Raw genomic sequence first — 22,967 nt, 5'->3', positions numbered from 1 at the left:
AAGGGCACTACGGTAACAGGTGCATCCTACGAAAATGTTTTGAAGAACAAATTCCTTCCTGTACTGCAACAAAAACGTCCGGGAAGGGCTGCGCGTGTGCTGTTTCACCAAGACAACGCACCCGCACATCGAGCTAACGTTACGCAACAGTTTCATCGTGATAACAACTTTGAAGTGATTCCTCATGCTCCCTACTCACCTGACCTGGCTCCTAGTGACGTTTGGCTTTTTCCAACAATGAAAGACACACTCCGTGGCCGCACATTCACCAGCCGTGCTGCTATAGCCTCAGCGATTTTCCAGTGGTCAAAACAGACTCCTAAAGAAGTCTTCGCCGCTGCCATGGAATCATGGCGTCAGCGTTGTGAAGAATGTGTATGTCTGCAGGGCGATAACGTCGAAAAGTAACGCCAGTTTCATCGATTTTGGGTGAGTAGTTAATTAGAAAAAAAATCGGAGGCCTTAGAACTTGAATGCACCTCGTACGTAGCTGTAGCTGTTCGTTAAGAATGAGGCTATCCTTTCGAGCAAGATGTTTGAAAATCTCTAATTCCTCTAGAATTTCTAGTCTATGCCCTTTCTTTTCGGTGTGCAAAATGTTGGTATCGTAAATGGCTTTAGGTGAATGCTATCAGACTTCTTTAGTACTCTGCAGACGCCCTATAGTTAGAGAGGTGATATACGAATGTTCCCGGAGAACGGGTTATAATTTTGAGTGTAGACATTTCATTTCAGGTTTCCGTAGCTTACCTAAGAGAGGCTGTAGTGCGATCGCTTCTGAAGTGTCACGGCCAAGTGCTTCCCTTTGTCTCTGCTTGTCAGAGCGTGCCATTTACCTCCAATGGTGGCCGTGTTGCCTGGACCCGCAGAATCAACAAAGAGCTGTTACGGCAGGGAACCAAGGACTCGGCTGTACTGATAAAAGCGCGGAACGCCTCTCTCTTTTCTGACGAGATGGGGCAATAGCAGCAGTCTGGCGATGAGATTAACACAAGGAAGAAGACTCCCCTTACACGGAAAATTGCCAAATCAACAACTTTATTTACTAAAGGCAAGCAGAACTATACTGGCAGCTATCATAGTATCGTCGTCGTCGGCACTGTCGTGATTCACGGTGCCGTTATGATCATTGGCGTTGTCATCAGGCATTTGACTATAGTCTTCCCCATTACTCGTCCAGTCGGGTCAAAACCACAACGGAAGATTCTCCCTTAAAGAACCCGATGTACTTGCGGAGTATATGACTTTGATTACTGAACTAATGTGCCTGACGCTGAGCCTAGAAATTGTTTGCAAACTGACACAAAAAACAAGCATGTGGACTGATTCTTACAAACATAAACACAGCAACCAGCTACTATTATTAATGCTATCTTTTTTTTTTAAGTAAATAGCGACGTAATCGGTTTCGAATTTACAGGTTCATCTTCAGACGGCTGTTCAAAACATGTACATTTGTTTGATGTTTAAGTTTACACAAGTCTTTTGCTCTTTATTCCCCATCGTGGTGAAGACTCTTGGGATGACAGTGTTCTATGGTACAAAGCGACGTTGGAAAAAATCTATTTAAACGTCATAACGATGGACAAAAGAAAACGTCGGAGTGGGAATTGAAATCCATGGAAAAAGAAATAACTTTTGGGTTTGCCGATGACATTGTAATTCTGTCATGTGGTGTGCGTACTATAAGACCTTCGGTACACACACCATCAGATTATTTGACTTGTCGCTCTAACGAAGTAGACGAGTGTCAGCAATATGTCTCATGGTCTTATCGTGGCGTGTTTATCTTCTGCCATTATGTCAGAAAATAGAAATGCCACGTGCACGCTTAGAGTAGCAGATTGACGGTGACCAACTTTAAACAGAACTTGACTAATTTTCACACATATTTATTAAAATAATAAAACGCATAGACCTTACGTAACTTGATTCTGGATGCAGTTTACAATTGACAATCTGAAGTTCCTTTGGTCTTGCTACGTTAATCTTATTCTCACATATCTCTGATACTTGACAAAGTGTCTGTTCATTTATCTTCATGGCTATGTACAGGAATATGGTAATCTTATTAGGCGCAGACTGAAACTTGACTATAGACTGGTATATACTGGTACAGACAAATGCAGACTCATACAGACTAATGCAGACTGACTAATCGGAGGTCTGTACACTCGTTATAATACCTCGTGTGTTCAGGTATCACTGCGCGAGTGTGATCCGCGAGGAGAAAATGTTCTACATTAGCAGCAATCTCATTGGCTGCGTTACATATTAATACGCGGATCGGCGGATGCAGAATTTGGTCCGTCTCTAAGGCAGCGCCATCTCGTAGTACAGAGACGGACGAGCGCTGCGCCTGCGCTGTTGTGCTTAGCGGGGCGCGCTCTAGTGGGAAAGTTGTGTACACACTGGCTACGCAGAACTATGTACACAACATGTCAGAAACAGCAAAGAACCTGGAAGAGCAGTTGAATGGAATGGATAGTGTCTTGAAAGGAGGATATAAGATGAACATCAACAAAAGCAAAACAAGGATAATGGAATGCAGTCGAATTAAATCAGATGATGCTGAGGGAATTACATTAGGAAATTGGACCGTAAAGTAGTGGATGAGATTTTCTATTTGGGGAGCAAAATAACTGATGATGGTCGAAGTAGAAAGGATATAAAATGTAGACTAGCAATGGCAAGGAAAGCGTTTCTGAGGAAGACAAATTTGTTAACGTCGAGTATAAATTTAAGAGTCACGAAGGCTTTTCTGAAGGTGTTTTGCATGGAATGTAGCCATGTATGGAAGTGAAACGTGGACAATAAATAGTTTAGACAAGAGGAGAATAGAAGCTTTCGAAATGTGGTGCTACAGGAGAATGCTGAAGATTAGATGGGTAGATCACGTAACTAATGAAGAGGTACTGAATAGAATTGAGGCGAGGAGAAGCTTGTTGCACAACTTGACTAGAAGAAGGGATCGGTTGGTAGGACATGTTCTGAGGCATCACTGGATCACCAATTTAGTACTGGAGGGCAGCGTGGAGGGTAAAAATCGTAGAGGGAGACCAAGAGGTGAATACACTAATCAGATTCAGAAGGATGTAGTTCGCAGTAGGTACTGGCAGATGAAGCAGCTTGCGCAGGATAGAGTAGCATGAAGAGCTGCATCAAACCAGTATCTGGACTGAAGACCACAACAACAACAACGATGGAACACAATGTACAGAAATATTTAAGACTGAATGGTAGTAGTACTCAGTTTTATATATTTGTTTACATTGTGTTCGTTATTACGTTGAAATAGGTCGTTTGCAATATCTTTTTTAATGTTGGGAGACACCACCCCAAGAATCTTTCACCACAAGGGGGGAATAAAGAACAAGTGTCTTATCCAGACTTCACACAAATGCGCATCTTGTGAACAGCCACCTGAAGATGAACTTGTGGGTTCTAAAGCGTTATTTATTTAACTAAATAGGTGTCCTTTTCTTTGGAAGAATCAACCTACATGTTTATATTCTTTTTTTTTCAGTTTACAAACAGTGTCTAGCGTCTAAGGCTTCAGCGTCATGCGCATTAGTTTGGTAGTCTGCAAGCATAACAGGTTACCTTAAGGCAGAGTCATCTGCTGTGGTTTTGACGCGACTGGACAAGTAGTGCGGAAGACTAAAGTCACATGCCTGATGCGAGCGCCAATGATGATGAAAGCGGCGATGACGACGATACCTCGCTAACTGCCTATATCGTCTTTTTGGCCTTTATTAAATACAGGCGTTGCTTTGGCAATTTTCTGTGTATCACTTTTTGAGAAAATAATACAGATAGCTGATTGGAGATGAAATAATGACAGAATGATATTTACCGCCTTCTCATTAGGACTTTTCGGTTATCACTAGTCTCTTGGAATCTAGGTAAGAACTTCCTTGGTTCAATTACCATCCATCGGTCGGTTCATACATTTTCTCCGCTCAGGGTGTGGGTGTTGTTGTCCTTAAGTTCGCATAGGCGTAATTGACAGTATACTGTTGAGATTGTTGAATGGGCACGGACAGAAAGCCAATACATTGGAAAAAAACTACCACCCACGATAACTACCGCAAGACGAGTCCTAACGCATAAGCAAGACTATTAGAGACACGATACAAGCTACATCTGAAGCTGGCTGAAGATATTTTTTTAACGCCTATATTCGACCGGCAAGGGGTGATGAGGTGGTGGGCGGTAAGGTTCCAGATCACCAGAATTTTCTCCAATTACCGGGGTTAAATTCCAGACATCTACTCTAGAGTATAATGAAGTAAGGGTATATGACGCTGTTGGTGATCCGTCCGTCGGATTGGAAGTTAGGTTCCACGGTCCCCTTTGTGCTATTCGACAGGAACAAATATGGCATAGGCTCCATGCAAACACATTGTCACTAAGACAAGTCAGCGACATGCACTCCAACCTAATGGATGCACCAGATCAGCTTACACAAGACCGTGAGCTGCAAAGCAAAACAAATATATTTCAAATGGACGAGCATGATCTAACGTCACTATCTAGTTGTTTAGATAAGAAATATTATTAGTTGACTCTTGCAAAAATGAGGTGTTCTTAAAAATGGTTCAGATGGCTCTGAGCACTATATGACTTAACATCTGAGGTCATCAGTTCCCTAGAACTAAGAACTACTTAAACCTAACTAACCTAAGTTCATCACACACATCCATGCCCGAGGCAGGATTCGAGCCTGCGACCTTAGCAGTCGCGCGGTTCCGGGCTGAAGCACCTAGAACCGCTCGGCCACAGCGGCTGGCGAGGTGTTTTTACTTTGAGGGTGATGTATTTTATTTTTACTTTGAGGGTGATGTATTTGATTTTTACTTTGAGGGTGATGTATTTGGGGTGTAAACAAAGTTCATACGACCAAGAGTCGGCATTCAATGGGAGACTGCTAGAATAAGACGACTTGGTTGTTGAATAATTAGGTCTCTGAAATTTCCTGGCACCTTTGCCTTTCGCGGGCAAGTGCTCTACCAATAGAGCACTTGCCCGCGAAAGGCAATGGTCCCGATTTCGAGTCTCGGTCCGGCACACAGTTTTAATCTGCCAGGAAGTTTCATATCAGGGTACACTCATCTGTAGAGTGAAAATTTCTTTCTAGAAACATCCCCCAGGCTGTGGCTAAGCCATGTCTCCGCAATATCCTTTCTTCCAGGAGTGCTAGTTCTGCAAGGTTCGCAGGAGAGCTTCTGTGAAGTTTGGAAGGTAGGAGACGAGGTACTGGCGGAATTAAAGCTGTGAGGACGGGGCGTGAGTCGTGCATGGGTAGCTCAGTTGGTAGAGCACTTGCCCGCGAAAGGCAAAGATTCCGAGTTCGAGTCTCGGTCCGGTAAACATTTTTAATCTGCCAGGAAGTTTCATATCAGCGCACAATCCGCTGCAGAGTGAAAATTTCATTCTAATTAGATCTCTGTTTCTTCGCTATAAATAATACCCTGAGAGAATTATCGTGTGACTTACCATTTATTCTTCAGTTGTATCGGAAATATTCTTAATTTTGTTTCACAGTCATTCCATCATCCCGATCATTGCGATTACTTTATAACAAACGAACTGCTATTGTGAGCTGTGCGCGCATATCAGTAGTTTCGTTATGATGAGTGGTCGTAAATAAGTAATTTGCAATAACGTCAGCTGCCCTCACGTGTCTGCCTGCACATGCAAGCACAGCTCGTGATTTGTGCTCCGCGATTCACCCTCCTGAGCTTCCAGGTGCACGATGGTGTGTGCGGAGTAGCGTGGGCAGGAGTGTGCATCTACACGTCGTGCTATTCAAATAGCTATTCATCATACAACGTTTTCATATGCAACGAATTTAATATTTTTTTAACGTAGCTTACTTCACTCTCTTATGAACAGATTTTTTTTTTTTTTACTTTCTAATTTAGCCTTCGTTCTTCCTCAGGATACAAACTATAGCAATGCCAAATTTCACCGGAAGTGGCTCAGCGTCTAAGTCATAAAAACAATAGCAGGCAGAGTTGTTGTCGCATTAATAATATCAGCACAGATTATCTGCGCCATGACAGTTCACACAAACGAACCTGTACTGACTGTCTTAACCAAAAAATTGGTAGAACTAACTGACTGACCGAATTATACGAGGTGCGAGAATAAAGTAATGAGACTAATTTTCTTTGCAAGATGGGGCAACCCTGCAGGCTTGCATAGGCGCAATATCTTTGACCTTGGTCTATAAGCTGCTTCTAGTCCAAGCGGCACATCGATGCAACTGCTCAGTCGTGATTTGTGCTGCAATAAGTTAACACATGTTTGTGACTCTCGTCACGGAAATGGAACCGCATAATATTGTGCAACGGCATGCCATTTCTTTTTCCGTTAAAGTGGGTGAAAACGCGACAACTTACCGTAAGCTTCAGAAGGCTTTTGGAGAGGAGGTTATGTCGTGACCTCAAGTTTTTCGTTGACATAAAATGTTTAGTGAAAGCATAACGAATTTTGAAGACCGCAGTGGACAACCATCAACCTCACGAACTGGTATCAACTTTGCCAGGGTGCGTGAATTCGTACGATCTGATCGAAGATTATCCGTGACAATGATTGCAGAAGAACTGAACATAAATCGAGGAACGGTTCGTCTAATAATAACTGAAGATCTTGGTATGAGAAAGATTTGTGCAAAAATGGTCCCCAAAAATCACACACAACAACAGTGAGAAACACGAAAAAATGTGGCAGCCGATCTGTTAAAGGAAACGGAAATCAATCCAGAATTGTTTTGCCATGTTATCACTGGTGATGAAAGTTGGTTTTTTCAGTACAATCCAGAGACAAAACGCCAAAGTTCGCAATGGTGCTCAAAGGGATGACCCAGACCAAAAATAGCTCGCATGTCAAAGTCAAAGGTGAAATGCATGCTTGTGAGCTTCTTTGATTCCAAGGGAATTGTTCATAAAGAGTGGCTGCCTCCTGGACAAACAGTTAACCAATATTACAACAACAAAATTTTAGAAAGACTTCGTAATTGCTGATAATTGGATTCTGCATCTCGTTAATGCGTCATCCCATACTGCTCTGTCAGTACAGCAATTTTTAACCTCAAAACAGATTTCAGTACCACCACAGCCGCCTTATTCACCAGATTTAGCTCCGTGCGACTTTTTTCTATTTCCAAGAGTCAAAACCTCGGTCAAGGAACACCATTTTCAAACAACACAAGATGTCCAAAAAGCTGTGACGAGAGTCTTGGAGGAAATTACAGAAGATGAGGTCCAGAAATATTACCGTTAATGGCAGAAGCGCTGGAAAAAGTGTGTGCAATCAGAAGGGAACTACTTTGCAGAAGACAACACTAAACTTGACTAAAACGGTAAGCAACATTTTTTTCACATCAGTCTCATTACTTTGCCGGCCGAAGTGGCCGTGCGGTTCTAGGCGCTTCAGTCTGGAACCGCGTGACCGCTACGGTCGCAGGTTCGAATCCTGCCCCGGGCATGGATGTATGTGATGTCCTTAGGTTAGTTAGGTTTAATTAGTTCTAAGTTCTAGGCGACTGATGACGTCAGAAGTTAAGTCCCATAGTTCTCAGAGCCAGAGTCTCATTACTTTATTGTCGCACCTCGTATTTTCACAAAATTTGAAGAGCAGTGTTATGCATTACAAAAAAGATGAAAAATGTATGACATAATCTGAATTTATATTTTCTTTCCACATTGTTACAAAATATAATTCGTAAGCGGTTAGTTCCGAAAAACTTTTGGTTTCTTCTTAGTTATATAATTCTTTCAGATCTCGATGAAGAGTTGTATATTTTAGTAACGTTCGTTTATTAGTACGTTATTGTGCTCATGTACATTACTAAACATATCTGGTATTAGTTTATCATTTTCAAAATGATAATTTTTATATTGAAACAGCTGCATTTACAAAATTTGCGGTAGCATTCTTTTAAATTAGATAATATTGTTTTAGCCACTCACAAGCTCGTAAAACCCACTATTATGGGTTACTAAAATTTTGTAGTATTGACAACATCACACATTATTTAATATCAGCAGGCTTTTAATTCAAAATTGTTTCATACAATAGTAACTAATGAAGGATAAATTTAGTCACATAATAATATCATTAACGTCGCAGTACGATGTTATCGGCTTCTTTCTGAAATAGTTGTATCGTGTGTTACTGTAAATGGCGCCCAGTCTGTTTCATTATATTGGTCACAGGAAGTGGACGCAGGCGCAAAATAGTCTAGCGAGGAGAGCTGAAGCAAATGAGTCTTACAGACGACTACGACAACAGCAGCAACAATAACAGGTTGAGCTGTTTACGAGAGATTAGCACTGAGGACAAAATTAAACGCGCCTTTCCGTCGGCGCGCAAAATCCCACATTTATTTCGCTTCGTGAGTGAGCTGTTCTTTAGATAACAACGCTTCAAGCACTGGAGCCCCGAATGGGGTGACCACAGTACCTTGATCACCGCCAAGACATTCCTCCCGCTCCCGGTAGGTGTGTGCTTTTCGACCTTCCTACTCGCGAGACTTTCTCCGAGTACGGCTTGTTTGCACGACATAGTTTTTCCTGAGTGTTACGCCGAAGTGCGTAAACCGAAAGCTGCAGTTTTTCCCGTCGGCCAGAGTCGTAAAACATTGCAAACTCTGTGCTTAAAGCGAGGTTCTTGATGTACCCGTACATCTAACTTTCCCAAAAAGGCACTCTTTTCAGTATACTTTAGAAAATCGTTCTTTGTAGAATAGCGTCCAGTCGCATCCGTAGTATATCGCTTTTTAATATAGGTATCCGACAAAGTATCAGCTCACCGGCACATCCACTAGGTGGTGTACTGTGCTTGCTGATACGCACGGAATTAGCGTTGGTATCGAATAAATCTGTGCTGTTAAAAGTTACAACAAAAGTGGAATATTTTACTAGGAAGCTCGGGAGCAAATGGTTATCTACATATACGAGTATTGTCCAGAATAATGCGCCTTTTTTTCCGTCGTCGTAAAACAATGCTACGAATGCGACACGTTACGTATGTATTCCTAGAAGACTCCTAAGTGAGCACTTACGACAGATAGCGTAACTGCAAGACAGTTTCAAATGGTTCAAATGGCTCTGAGCACCATGCGACTTCTTCTGAGGTCATCAGTCGCCTAGAACTTAGAACTAATTAAACCTAACTAACCTAAGGACATCACACACATCCATGCCCGAGGCAGGATTCGAACCTGCGACCGTAGCGGTCACTCGGCTCCAGACTGTAGCGCCTAGAACCGCACGGCCACTCCGGCCGGCCGACAGTTTCAAAACGGCGTCTGTAGGTGATATACGTTACAAGCAATGTGCCATCATTGAATTTCTCACTGCAGAGAAAAAACTGTGGAAAATATTCACAAATACTTGTGCAAAGTCTATGTAGCATCTGCTGTCGGCAGAAGTACAGTCAGTCGCTGGGCACGGAGGGTGAGGTCATCAGAAGCGGTTCGGCGGAGCTCCACGATTTGCAGCGGCCGGGGAGACCATCCACGGCTGTCACACCTGACATGTTGCAGCGAGCTGATGTCATTCGGGGGACGGACGCATTCATGGCAGACATTTTGAGGAGGATCAGGTGGTGGCTTACCCTGTGAACTACTGGCTCCGCCACCAGGCCATACACGCCCTTGTTTTGCGCTGTAGGAAGGCCATAGAACTAGATGGAGATTACGTGGAAATATAGGGTGTGTAGATAAAACACCACACTTTCGTGCGTGTAATTCACATTATCTTTATCTATATATATAAAACAAAGTCGGGTTTGTTACAACACTTATAACTCGAGGTCTGCTGGACCAATTTTCATGGTTTTTGATTTGTTTGATTTGTCTCCGCCCCGAATAGCAGAATACATCTTAAAAATAATGAAAAATTGACGAGTAAAAATTTTCATGGTTTTTGATTTGTTGGATTTGTCTCCGCCCCGAATAGCAGAATACATCTTAAAAATAATGAAAAATTGACGAATACTTGAAAAATGCGTTATTTTCCCTAAAAGTTCTTTAGTTTCGGAGCTGTCAAATTTTTTTGTCAAAATCTGTAAGTAATGATTGACATTTATGCATGCGTTCATAAACTATTTAAAATGGATGAATAAACTATGATGTGTATTTTTTTAAAAAAAAAGATTGAAAAATATTACGCGTGCGTTCAGAAATGTGTAATGAATACTTAATCTATATATATAAAAGAAAGTCGTGTTAGTTACACTATTTATAACTGAAGAACGGCTGGATGAAGCCACCAACTATCCAATTGAATTTTTAAACTCTTAGGATGTGCCTGACATACCACCGCACAATTTACGCCTAAAAGTTGGTTCCGTAGTAATCATGCTTCGAAACATAAACCAACCAAAACTGTGCAACGGTAAACATTTTAAGGTACGTAAATTGATGACCAATGTTATTTACGCGACGATACTCGGAGGAAAATTCGAGGGTGAGGAAGTTCTCATTCAGAGGATCCCGACGGTCCCAACCGATGTGCCGTTTGAGTTTAAAAGACTTCAATTTCCGATCCGTCTTGCATTCGCCATGACCATTAACAAATCACAAGGCCAATCCTTGAAAGTTTGTGGTTTAAATCTGGAATATCCATATTTTTCAAATGGTCAATTATATGTGGCATGTTCACGGGTCGGAAGACCATATGCGTTGTTTGTTCTTGCGCCTGATAATAAAACAAAAAATGTCGTGTATCACAAGGTACTGAATTGAAGAGTGGAAGCTATGCACCAAAAAACATAAAGAATCATTACAATACTTAATTTTTATTTGTCCTAATAAAAAATTGAACTTAACATCCAAAATCTGATTATTTATTGGCTTTAAGGCGGAACAGAGTTCGCCGGGTCAGTTAGTGTTCAATAAAGAATTGTCGAAGAAAAAAATGAAATGCGTTACTTTCTGGGCAACCCTCGTACATCTACACACACACACACACACACACACACACACACACACACACACTCTCCGCAAGACAGCGTACGGTGAATGGCGGAGGGTACCACGTCCCAGCACTAGTGATTTCCTTTCCACACGCAAACACAGCGAGGGAAAAACGACTCTATTAATCTCCGCTCTAATTTCAGTCCTCTTATTTCGTGGTCCTTAAACGAGATTTTAGTCGGCGGCGATAGAATCGGTCTGCAGTCGGCCTCAAATGAGGGATCTTTTCTCAATAGTGTCTAGCGAAAAGAGTGTCTTCTTCCCCCCAGGGATTCCCATTTGAGTTAACGAAGTACACTCCTGGAAATGGAAAAAAGAACACATTGACACCGGTGTGTCAGACCCACCATACTTGCTCCGGACACTGCGAGAGGGCTGTACAAGCAATGATCACACGCACGGCACAGCGGACACACCAGGAACCGCGGTGTTGGCTGTCGAATGGCGCTAGCTGCGCAGCATTTGTGCACCGCCGCCGTCAGTGTCAGCCAGTTTGCCGTGGCATACGGAGCTCCACCGCAGTCTTTAACACTGGTAGCATGCCGCGACAGCGTGGACGTGAACCGTATGTGCAGTTGACGGACTTTGAGCGAGGGCGTATAGTGGGCATGCGGGAGGCCGGGTGGACGTACCGCCGAATTGCTCAACACGTGGGGCGTGAGGTCTCCACAGTACATCGATGTTGTCGCCAGTGGTCGGCGGAAGGTGCACGTGCCCGTCGACCTGGGACCGGACCGCAGCGACGCACGGATGCACGCCAAGACCGTAGGATCCTACGCAGTGCCGTAGGGGACCGCACCGCCACTTCCCAGCAAATTAGGGACACTGTTGCTCCTGGGGTATCGGCGACGACCATTCGCAACCGTCTCCATGAAGCTGGGCTACGGTCCCGCACACCGTTAGGCCGTCTTCCGCTCACGCCCCAACATCGTGCAGCCCGCCTCCAGTGGTGTCGCGACAGGCGTGAATGGAGGGACGAATGGAGACGTGTCGTCTTCAGCGATGAGAGTCGCTTCTGCCTTGGTGCCAATGATGGTCGTATGCGTGTTTGGCGCCGTGCAGGTGAGCGCCACAATCAGGACTGCATACGACCGAGGCACACAGGGCCAACACCCGGCATCATGGTGTGGGGAGCGATCTCCTACACTAGCCGTACACCACTGGTGATCGTCGAGGGGACACTGAATAGTGCACGGTACATCCAAACCGTCATCGAACCCATCGTTCTACCATTCCTAGACCGGGAAGGGAACTTGCTGTTCCAACAGGACAATGCACGTCCGCATGTATCCCGTCAACTACCTTGGCCAGCAAGATCTCCGGATCTGTCCCCCATTGAGCATGTTTCGGACTGGATGAAGCGTCGTCTCACGCGGTCTGCACGTCCAGCACGAACGCTGGTCCAACTGAGGCGCCAGGTGGAAATGGCATGGCAAGCCGTTCCACAGGACTACATCCAGCATCTCTACGATCGTCTCCATGGGAGAATAGCAGCCTGCATTGCTGCGAAAGGTGGATATACACTGTACTAGTGCCGACATTGTGCATGCTCTGTTGCCTGTGTCTATGTGCCTGTGGTTCTGTCAGTGTGATCATGTGATGTATCTGACCCCAGGAATGTGTCAATAAAGTTTCCCCTTCCTGGGACAATGAATTAACGGTGTTCTTATTTCAGTTTCCAGGAGTGTATAATTTTTTTTGAACGAGAAAACTTTCCATCTTTCTGGGTTTCGAAAACAAAAAATATTATTAATAAATCTTTCTGTGTAATAAATACCAATAATAACAAAAATTCTATCATGTCATGGAATTTCCATATAATTGGCGAATAAAAACTTGAATGAATAAAATAATCACTCTGGTGTCAGCTCACGGACCTATTAGTCGATTTTGTACGAGACTGCTGCTGAACGCACGATACTGTTAGTTGTACACAAGTTTTTTCTCAGTACATGTATAAAAGGTATTTGTCTTTCTAATCTCATTTTATACCTAACCTTCCAAGTGAATATAATGACGTGGAAACAATTAATTATCGCTAGAATTCAAGTTTTATCATTAGCCATCTGCCATTCTTTTGTCGTAATGGCACGTTGGCAGCCATTATGTGAAATATAAACAATCACATTATTTTCGGGCTACACTCACAAGATAACAAAAAAATACTTTAAATATTTTCTAGGAGGAAAAGAAAAATGTTTTCGTTAAATATGCACTACGAACACAAAGATAATAAATAAAAATCTGAAGCTCACGTTGCTTACGAGTAAATCGTCAACTGGTAAGAAACTTGTTTTCACTGCCGTAAATATTATTCAGACCATAATTAACAGTAAAAAGGTCAGCGTTTAACATAGATTTTACGTATTATTGAGAATAACAGTGCAGCTACTTAAGTGATTATATCGTCCCTCTCTCTCCAACAATATTTATTTACTAGGCATTAACTACTACATTTTTAACCAAACCAAGCGTATTTTTGAGCTAGCTGTGTGTGTTGACAACATAAGTAAATTGTTACAACCTGATCTAGTACCCTTACTCAGAAATATTTGCCGTCGTAGCAACATTGATGATTGTTAGCGTATATTTTAGCCGCTACTAAGAGTGTGCAAAATATATACGACGTAATGACCTAGAAATATGTTCATCCACGATTCCAGACTTTAACAAACCGACGCCTTTTACGTACCAAATCTAAGAAAGTCATAGAAATGATCGTAGCTACTCGAAGCACAATGACGTGACTACTCAGTAGTTCCAACAAAACAGATTTTCATAATATTCAGGTTTGAGCAAATAAATGTCAAATGAATTATTTGTGCAAGGCTGTCTGCGTATCCCACAGAATTGTTTATGGTGGCCACTTTCGAATATTTATTAACTTTCAAGTGGACAGACAACAAAACTTGAACACTTTGAAGGAATAATCGGTCGTACACGCAATTCTACACCCTTATATACTTTCAGCAGATAAAATAACTGGAGTTTGCAGATGATCTCTGGCGGGTACCAAGGTCACCAGAACGTGCTGATGTTGCCACTGTGAGCCCAATAGGTGTTCTTTTCTACTTTAACAGTAAACGCCTGATTCTTTAAAGAATAGAACTCTCTTGTGTAAAATAGTTCAAGTATCTCATGACTTTGAAAATGAGTCAAGTGTAATAAATATTTGACGTTATGAAAGTAAGCGAGAAATGTAGCAAAGGTTTGAAACTACTTTTAAAGTTTGTTGGAAGTCGCAAAGTGTTCCCATTTGGGAGACAATCTGAGCAGCCGAAGATGACGCTGTCGTTTATCGACTAATAAAGTCACCAGAAGATCAAAACAAACTGCAAAACGATTTAGAAGAAATATCGGAATGGTGCGAAAAGTGGCAGTTGACCCTAAATAACGAAAAGTGTGAGATCATCCACGTGAGTGCTAAAAGGAACTCGTTAAAACTTCGGTTACAAGATAAATCAATCTAATCTAAAAGCCGTAAATTCAACTAAACACCTAGGTATTACAATAACGAACAACATAAATTGGAAGGAACACATAGAAAATGCTGTGGGGAAGGCTAGCCAAAGACTGCGTTTTGTTGGCAGGACACTTAGAAAATGTAACAGACCTACTAAGGAGACTGCCTACACTACGCTTGTCCGTTCTCTTTTAGAATAGTACTGCGCGGTGTGGGATCCTTACCAGGTAGGACTGACGAAGTACCTCGAAAAAGTTCAAAGAAAGGCAGCACGTTTTGTATTATTGCGAAATATGGGAGAGAGTGTCACAGAAATGATACAGGATTTGGGCTAGAAATCATTACAAGAAAGACGTTTTTCGCTGCGACGGAACCTTCTCACGAAATTACAATCACCAACTTTCTCCTCTGAGTGCTAAAATATTTTGTTGACACGGCCTACATAGGGGGAACGATCACCACAATAAAATAAGGGAAATCAGAGCTCGTACGGAAGGATATAGGTGTTCATTCTTTCCGCGCGCTATACGAGATTGGAATAATAGAGAATTGTGAAGATGGTTCGATGAACCCTCTGCCAGGCACTTAAATGTGATTTGCAGAGTATCGATGTAGATGTAGACTATGGTGTGCGTAATTTCCTCTCTGTTTTAGGCAAAAACTAGTTTTTTCTGCATCTTAATGTTTATAACGCCGCATTCGCTGAGCAATGTGTACATTCAGTGGTACATGTGAATTCTGCGTGAAAAATGCCTTGCGAGTAGAGTTAGTAGCAAAGAAGTAATAATTTAAAACGCCAGCATTGATGCTGACCTTTCACAGCTTCGTAAAGGTTTTAAATTATATGTAAATTTTGTTGGTGGTTGCTAAATGCTGTCATTCACAAATTCTGGATGAATATAGTGTCACAGCGTGTGAAGAACGGCTTCTTGTTTTCTATCGCGAAATGTATGGGGATCAACGCCTCAGGGAAACGGGAGGTTTCATTGAAGTCCTTTACGCTATCCCCCTGTGGCTATTTTGTACCACTTGCGAGCGACGGCGTGTGTGGAACATTTTTCTGAGCCACTCATATGAAAACTACGTGATTTTAACGCTGGGTGTCGCGGTTCTGGCCCGAATCGCAGAGGCGTCCAAAGAACGGGTGAGGAGTTTTTAAGAAGGAATGTGACGTCCTTCAGTAGTGCTACTCGTCCACAGCGACATTGGGCAGAGTTGTGAAATTTTGTGCCAGTGGGACATCACTAACCCACCTTAAACGTCACACGAACTTCTGATCTGTGGCCTACTTTTCGCAAGTGTCGACATCTTGTTGTTTGAAGGGTCCCGGAGCCCGACGCTGACGTCACAGGGTGCCTCTCTATTGCGCCATTACAGCAGAAGTTTGAACATACCTTTGGAGTAAATTTAAAACTTAAGCGTCGCAATAGGTAGGAGTCATAGAAAAAAGCACTTTGTTTTCAGGCCACAAGTGGCCCATCGGGACCATCCGACCGCCGTGTCATCCTCAGCTGAGGATGCGGATAGGAGCGGCATGTGATCAGCACACCGCTCTCCCGATCGTTATGGTGATTTTCTTTGACCGGAGCCGCTACTATTCGGCCGAATATCTCCTCAGTTGGCATCACGAGGCTGAGTGCACACCAAAAAATTACAACAGTGCATGGCGGCCCATATGGTAACCCATCCAAGTACCGGCCACGCCTGACAGTGCTTAACTTCGGTGATCTGACGGGAACCGGTGTAGCCACTGCGGCAATGCCGTTGCAGGTATAAGTCATGGGGATTCGAAAAAATGATCATTTAATTCAGTTGCGCAGTGAATTAGGTAGCTTTCTTGTCTGTTTGTTGGGCACAAATTTTCCAGTTGATTTTAAACTAACTTAACGGTTAGCTAGAGACTTGAAATTTTCAACAGAGCTCAGAACTCGATGATAATACAATATTAACCCTCTTTACGGTCTGGTGTGTGTCGGAGGGTTCTTTGTGTACCAGTGCAATTTCCTCCTCTTACTTTTCCACTTGCCAATGTTTCCTGGTAAGAACCGTTGCTGGTAAGTTACGGAGCGAGCTAGATTCTCTATAATTTTTAGCTTTGACACGTTTCCGTGAGACAAGTGTAGGAGGAAGCAATTTACTGGTTGACTCAGATGAAGGAAAAATGAAATAATCCCGAAATTTACCAGACTTTTCCGTTATAATCTCATCAAAATCTCTGAAATTTACTGACAAATTTGACACACGCAGGACTTAAACAAAATACTTACTTACATAAAAAACGTTTTAATATAACACGTTTACAAAATGGAGTAAAAAGCATAAAATAACTTTTTGTAGCCCCATAGATATTCCTAACCCGAACATATAGTCCTGAATATTTGTGATTGTGCATTTTTAATAAGTATGAAAATAATTGTATAATTTAAAATTTAAAAACTTGGGGTTGCAGGCAATACATAGCCTACTTCCTATTTTCTTCCGTTCTTCCGCTTACAAACCGTAGACTTTTCCACGGCGCCTATCACGCACGTGGAAGAACCCTAGAAGCCATTACATGCCGCCCCAGCAAAGGAAGAGAACAAATTATATCAATTTCAAATCTAACTGCAGATTCGTACAGAAGACGGAAAATACTTGTCCAGTAACCGCAATACCGGGTCGACTGCGTGCATGTTAATGTGAAAAACTTAAATTTAATATGAGAATGTCGCCTGTGGAATCAATTTTGCTCGAGATTCTAGGCCGATAGATGTGTTGCTGAAGTATAGGATCATCTGTTGTAAGGCAAAAATTTGTGATACCGCCAAAGAATGTTATTTAAAAAAGTCTCAAGATGGAGCCGGCCATTAAAAGAAAAACTGTTTGGTTCAAATTTACGCTTTGGCCACGTTTTTTCTCGGCGTCCTCGAGTCTGCTGCTAGAGTGGTATAGCCAACTTCTGAGCTACGAAGACATCGCCGCCCCCACCTCCAGGAATTAGCGGAAGAGATGAGAACAGCCTCCCCTGTAAGGTTGGTAGCTCCGACTATGTTGAAGGGGAGCAGGCACTTCACCAAGGTAATACAACTAGCGGTGACACGTTTTCCGGACAGATCTAACCCAGGCTCTCGCCTCGTCTCGTATGGCTTGTGAGTAATGACGCAGGAGTCTGCTTCCATCTTACAAGGGGACCATAAGATCTATTAATCACGAATTTTGATGAGTCTTAACGTATGTTTTAGACGGACCTGTACTGAATGAATGGCTAGCGGATTTTTTTGGGCACAACCCCAATTTCCGCGAAAATCGATGTTGAAGTTGATGCGTACCTCCCGTAACCATAACGTTAGTACTATTACGTTCAAGTGAAAGCAGCTCAGCGGCTAAAGTAGAGGGCTATCATACGGCCGGTGCAGGTTCACATCCCACGTCCTTACTTTGTTTTATAGTTTCAAAGTACGGACTAGAATTAAATAGTATACAAAATTATTGAAAAATAGCAATTATCGCTGTAGTAATTTTATAATATATCAATAATTACAGCAAACCATCTTCAAACATGTATTGCGTTTGTGGTTAGTAGTTAAAATGCGAAATATCTTCATAACGTTCGCTTCATTCGTGGGGAGACACTTCATGATCAAACCTTTGTAGATGTAAGAAAAGAATCCACCAGCACCGTAAAAATTCTCTCCCAAATTTACTCCTCTTTATGAGCCCCCGTGATGTTTACGACATTACAGTGCACGTGTTGTTAAGACGGGCATTGCAGTGTTGCTTCGGACCCACATGCATGTACACTCCTGGAAATGGAAAAAAGAACACATTGACACCGGTGTGTCAGACCCACCATACTTGCTCCGGACACTGCGAGAGGGCTGTACAAGCAATGATCACACGCACGGCACAGCGGACACACCAGGAACCGTGGTGTTGGCCGTCGAATGGCGCTAGCTGCGCAGCATTTGTGCACCGCCGCCGCCAGTGTCAGCCAGTTTGCCGTGGCATACGGAGCTCCATCGTAGTCTTTAACACTGGTAGCATGCCGCGACAGCGTGGACGTGAACCGTATGTGCAGTTGACGGACTTTGAGCGAGGGCATATAGTGGGCATGCGGGAGGCCGGGTGGACGTACCGCCGAATTGCTCAACACGTGGGGCGTGTCCACAGTCCATCGATGTTGTCGCCAGTGGTCGGCGGAAGGTGCACGTGCCCGTCGACCTGGGACTGGACCGCAGCGACGCACGGATGCACGCCAAGACTGTAGGATCCTACGCAGTGCCGTAGGGGACCACACCGCCACTTCCCAGCAAATTAGGGACACTGTTGCTCCTGGGGTATCGGCGAGGACCACTCGCAACCGTCTCCATGAAGCTGCGCTACGGTCCCGCACACCGTTAGGCCGTCTTCCGCTCACGCTCCAACATCGTGCAGCCCGCCTCCAGTGGTGTCGCGACAGGCGTGAATGGAGGGACGAATGGAGACGTGTCGTCTTCAGCGATGAGAGTCGCTTCTGCCTTGGTGCCAATGATGGTCGTATGCGTGTTTGGCGCCGTGCGGGTGAGCGCCACAATCAGGACTGCATACGACCGAGGCACACAGGGCCAACACCCGGCATCATGGTGTGGGGAGCGATCTCCTACACTGGCCGTACACCACTGGTGATCGTCGAGGGGACACTGAATAGTGCACGGTACATCCAAACCGTCATCGAACCCATCGTTCTACCATTCCTAGACCGGCAAGGGAACTTGCTGTTCCAACAGGACAATGCACGTCCGCATGTATCCCGTGCCACCCAACGTGCTCTGGAAGGTGTAAGTCAACTACCCTGGCCAGCAAGATCTCTGGATCTGTCCCCCATTGAGCATGTTTGGGACTGGATGAAGCGTCGTCTCACGCGGTCTGCAAGTCCAGCACGAACGCTGGTCCAACTGAGGCGCCAGGTGGAAATGGCATGGCAAGCCGTTCCACAGGACTACATCCAGCATCTCTACGATCGTCTCCATGGGAGAATAGCAGCCTGCATTGCTGCGAAAGGTGGATATACACTGTACTAGTGCCGACATTGTGCATGCTCTGTTGCCTGTGTCTATGTGCCTGTGGTTCTGTCAGTGTGATCATGTGATGTATCTGACCCCAGGAATGTGTCAATAAAGTTTCCCCTTCCTGGGACAATGAATTCACGGTGTTCTTATTTCAATTTCCAGGAGTGTACATATGTTCAAAGAAACAGGCACTGCGGCGACTACAGCCATTACGAAATACGTGAAATGTATTCTCATTTATGAATGCGGACACCCATCAGCTGTACAAGGGAAGGACAACAGTGAAAATTATTGCTGGACCGGGATTCGAACCCGCATTCCGACTTAACGTGAGTGGCTCCCTTAACAGATGTGGCTACCCGTGCATAACTCAGTCACATCCAAACATCCACGTGTCGTCGATCCTGCGTCACAACCTGTACTCGTACATACATTATGTGATTCCCGTACAGGAGATGGTATTTTAATTGAAAGCCACCGTCTGGCATGGGCGAATAAATAGATTATTGCAATCCCATGTCGTTAAGAGAAAGGAAGCACTGTTCCCTCGGACGTGCATGCAGCTGATAGTTGTATGCATTCGCAACTGTGAATACAGTGCATGTACCTGTTATTTTTTTATTTTACGGGCGGCACAATCCGTCGCTCTTCAGCCGAGTGACATAACTGAAATAAGAATAAAATGGTACATACATAAGGCGATAAAAAAGGGGACATAAAACAGAGTAAGGGGAGGAAATGGAGGTTAAAATACAATGACATGGTGACATTCATTGGGGGACAATTAAAAAAATCAACATAAAGTTAAAGAACACAGTTGGCGATTCTTAAAACACAAAGAAGACACTGAATGCACATGCACATGCACAGGTTAAAAGTCGGCCACAGTATTAAAAACACTCCAGAACAACACACTTAAAACCCATTTGGAGCACACACGAGGAAGAATAAAACTGCCAGGTGGGACCTGCCGAGGGAGAGGCCGGAGAGGATGGAAAAGGAAGGGAGAACTGCTAATGACTGCATGTCGACGGGACGTTAAATTGAGTCTTCCTTCCTTCCTTCATTCCTTCCTCTTTTCTACAACTTTTGGATAATTTTGCATGACACGTACTATTTAATGATATTCTGTATGAAGCCAATGAAAAAGTATTACGCGGGTTGGATTTTAACCAGTGCTGTTAGCTTGATAGCTGTGAACCTCAGCCGCTGCAGTACTTTCTCTCGATCGTTGACATGTGTAAAACGTTATGGGTATAGGAGGTACGTACAAAACGTCAAAATTCGATTTTTTCGGAAACGACGGGCCGCCGCTTGAAAAGCCGCTAGCAGGTGCTCAAGACAGGTCCACTTACAACATTCCTAAGCCTCATCAAAATCCGTCGTTAACAGGTCTGATGGTCCCCTTGTTAGCTAACAGCATGTACTGACTTCCATCACCTTGGAGTCACATGAGCTGTGTGTCAAATCGGTAGCAATTCGGTCGCGACTCTTGGCGATGTACTCGATTACCGCACCTGCCGTGTCAACGGGCGCCCGTAGTCTCCACTGCGAGCCGACTGAAAACAGCGCTCTTGAAGCGACTTTGGCTTGCCGCACACGCCGTCCATGGTATCGAGTCCCGACCACTTGTGGCAACCAGTGTCTCCCCATCTCTTCTTACAAGGGTATCATATGAACTTCCCCTCATAGACTTCCTTCATTCTGAGAAGATGTGCAGGTCACGATCAGGACTATAACGCACAGCCTCTGCCGCCCCTACCGTTGGGTTTTATGCTACCCGCAACGACTCTAAAAACCACACACTTGATTTTCATATTCTCTCGCTTGCTACGTGCAAATTACTAGTCCTACAGAAAAAATGTGCACGACCTTCTAGTAGGAAATTAAATTTAGTTCAATTTAGTACTGAGATGCAGTTACGCTGGAGGCCAGGGTTTACGAGTTGTTAAAGAAAAACGCGTTTGAAGATCATTTCTGCAAGTTTTTCTTGAATAATTCGAAAACTATGGCCTCTAGCGAGAACTTCTCCCGCTACAAAATTTCTGTAAGACTAAAAGTTTATGTGAAGTGGGCATGAGAATACGAAAATTTTTCATGTGATATTTGAAGGCAGTGGTGAGGGTTGCATAAAATCCATCTGTAATGACAGCGGAATCACCATGTATGTATCAGTTTAATAAGCCATGGATGCAAAATGCTACCACGAATTCTTTACAGAAGTATGGAAAAACACGTAGAAGCTACCTCTGAAAAGATCAGTCTGGATTCCAGTGAAATGTAGGAACACGTGAGGCAACACTTTCCCTACGACTTCTCTTAGAAGGTAAATTAAGGAAAGACAAACCTACGTTTATAGCAAATTCTTTATTGTAATTCTGTCACATTTTCGTTTTATTAAGCGGGCGACTAGAGTCTACTTCAACTGTACTTCATGAATACCTCTACATTCTGAAATTGGTTGACATTTCATGTGTCTATAATGTGTGTGCCACGTATGTGTGAATTGATTGTTGCCTAATCAAACACTATTAGTGAGATTTCATAGACTTGGCTTAAAAATTAACTTCAAAGTTCCAAACCAGTCACCAGCATAATACAACGCAACAGTGGTGGAATTACAATAAAGAATTTGCTATTCAAGTTGCTGGTCCTGCTCTGACTTCATGTTGGAAATAAGCAGCTACATTTGTAGCACTGGTAGACTTTGCCAGTATTGACTGAAATATTCTCTTTAAATTCTGAAGGTTGAAACAGTAAAATACAGGGAACAAAAGGCTATTTAAAACTTGTTCAGCAGCCAGACGGCAGCCGTAGGAGTCGAGGGGCGTGAAATGGAAACAGTTATTGAGAAGGGAGTGAGGCAGGATTGTAGCCTTTCCCCGACGGTATTCATTCAGTATGTTGAGTAAGCAATAAAGGAAACCAGGGAAGAGAAAAAGTTTGAGATTCGCTGATGACGTAATTCTGTCAAAGAGAGCAAAGGAGTGGGAAGAGCAGTTGAATGGAATGGACAGTATAACGAAAGAAGGATAAAAGATGAACAACAACAACAACAACAAAAGCAAATCAAGGATAATGGAATGTAGTCGAATTCAATCAGGTGATCCGGAGAGAATCAGATTAGGAAAAGATACACTGGAAGTAGTAGATGAGTTTTGCTATTTGTGCAGCGAAATAACTAATAATGGCCAAAGTAGACAGGATATAAACTGTAGACTGGAATGGCAAGAAAAGCATATCTAAAAAAATTTGTTAATGTCGATCATAAATTTAGGTGTTAGGAAGACCGTTTCGAAGATATTTGCCTGGAGTGTAGCCTTGTATGGAAGTGAAACGTCTGAAACGAGAAGAGAATAGACGTGTTTGAAATTGAAAAGGGGAAGGACTGACATAAAAAAAGAGAGAGAGCAGCAGATATGTGACTGACTGTAGCAGTAGGAACATTATTTGTCGGAATTCTCGTTTTCACGACTAACTCGTCGTT

The 22,967-nt window shown here is 43.4% G+C and overlaps 1 protein-coding gene and 1 pseudogene across 2 annotated transcripts in view; one reads left to right on the top strand and one right to left on the bottom strand.

Annotated features, from left to right (window-relative positions):
• Window positions 1–22,967, top strand: part of LOC126425132 (organic solute transporter alpha-like protein) — a 329,608-nt gene that overhangs the window by 106,881 nt on the left and 199,760 nt on the right. The window lies entirely within an intron of this gene.
• LOC126425588 (5S ribosomal RNA) lies at window positions 16,105–16,222 on the bottom strand (annotated as a pseudogene).

Source organism: Schistocerca serialis, chromosome 10, assembly GCF_023864345.2.
Source record: "Schistocerca serialis cubense isolate TAMUIC-IGC-003099 chromosome 10, iqSchSeri2.2, whole genome shotgun sequence".
Taxonomy (NCBI): domain Eukaryota; kingdom Metazoa; phylum Arthropoda; class Insecta; order Orthoptera; family Acrididae; genus Schistocerca; species Schistocerca serialis.
Note: the sequence above shows the minus strand (reverse complement) of the source record. Positions and strands in the feature narration are given on the sequence as shown.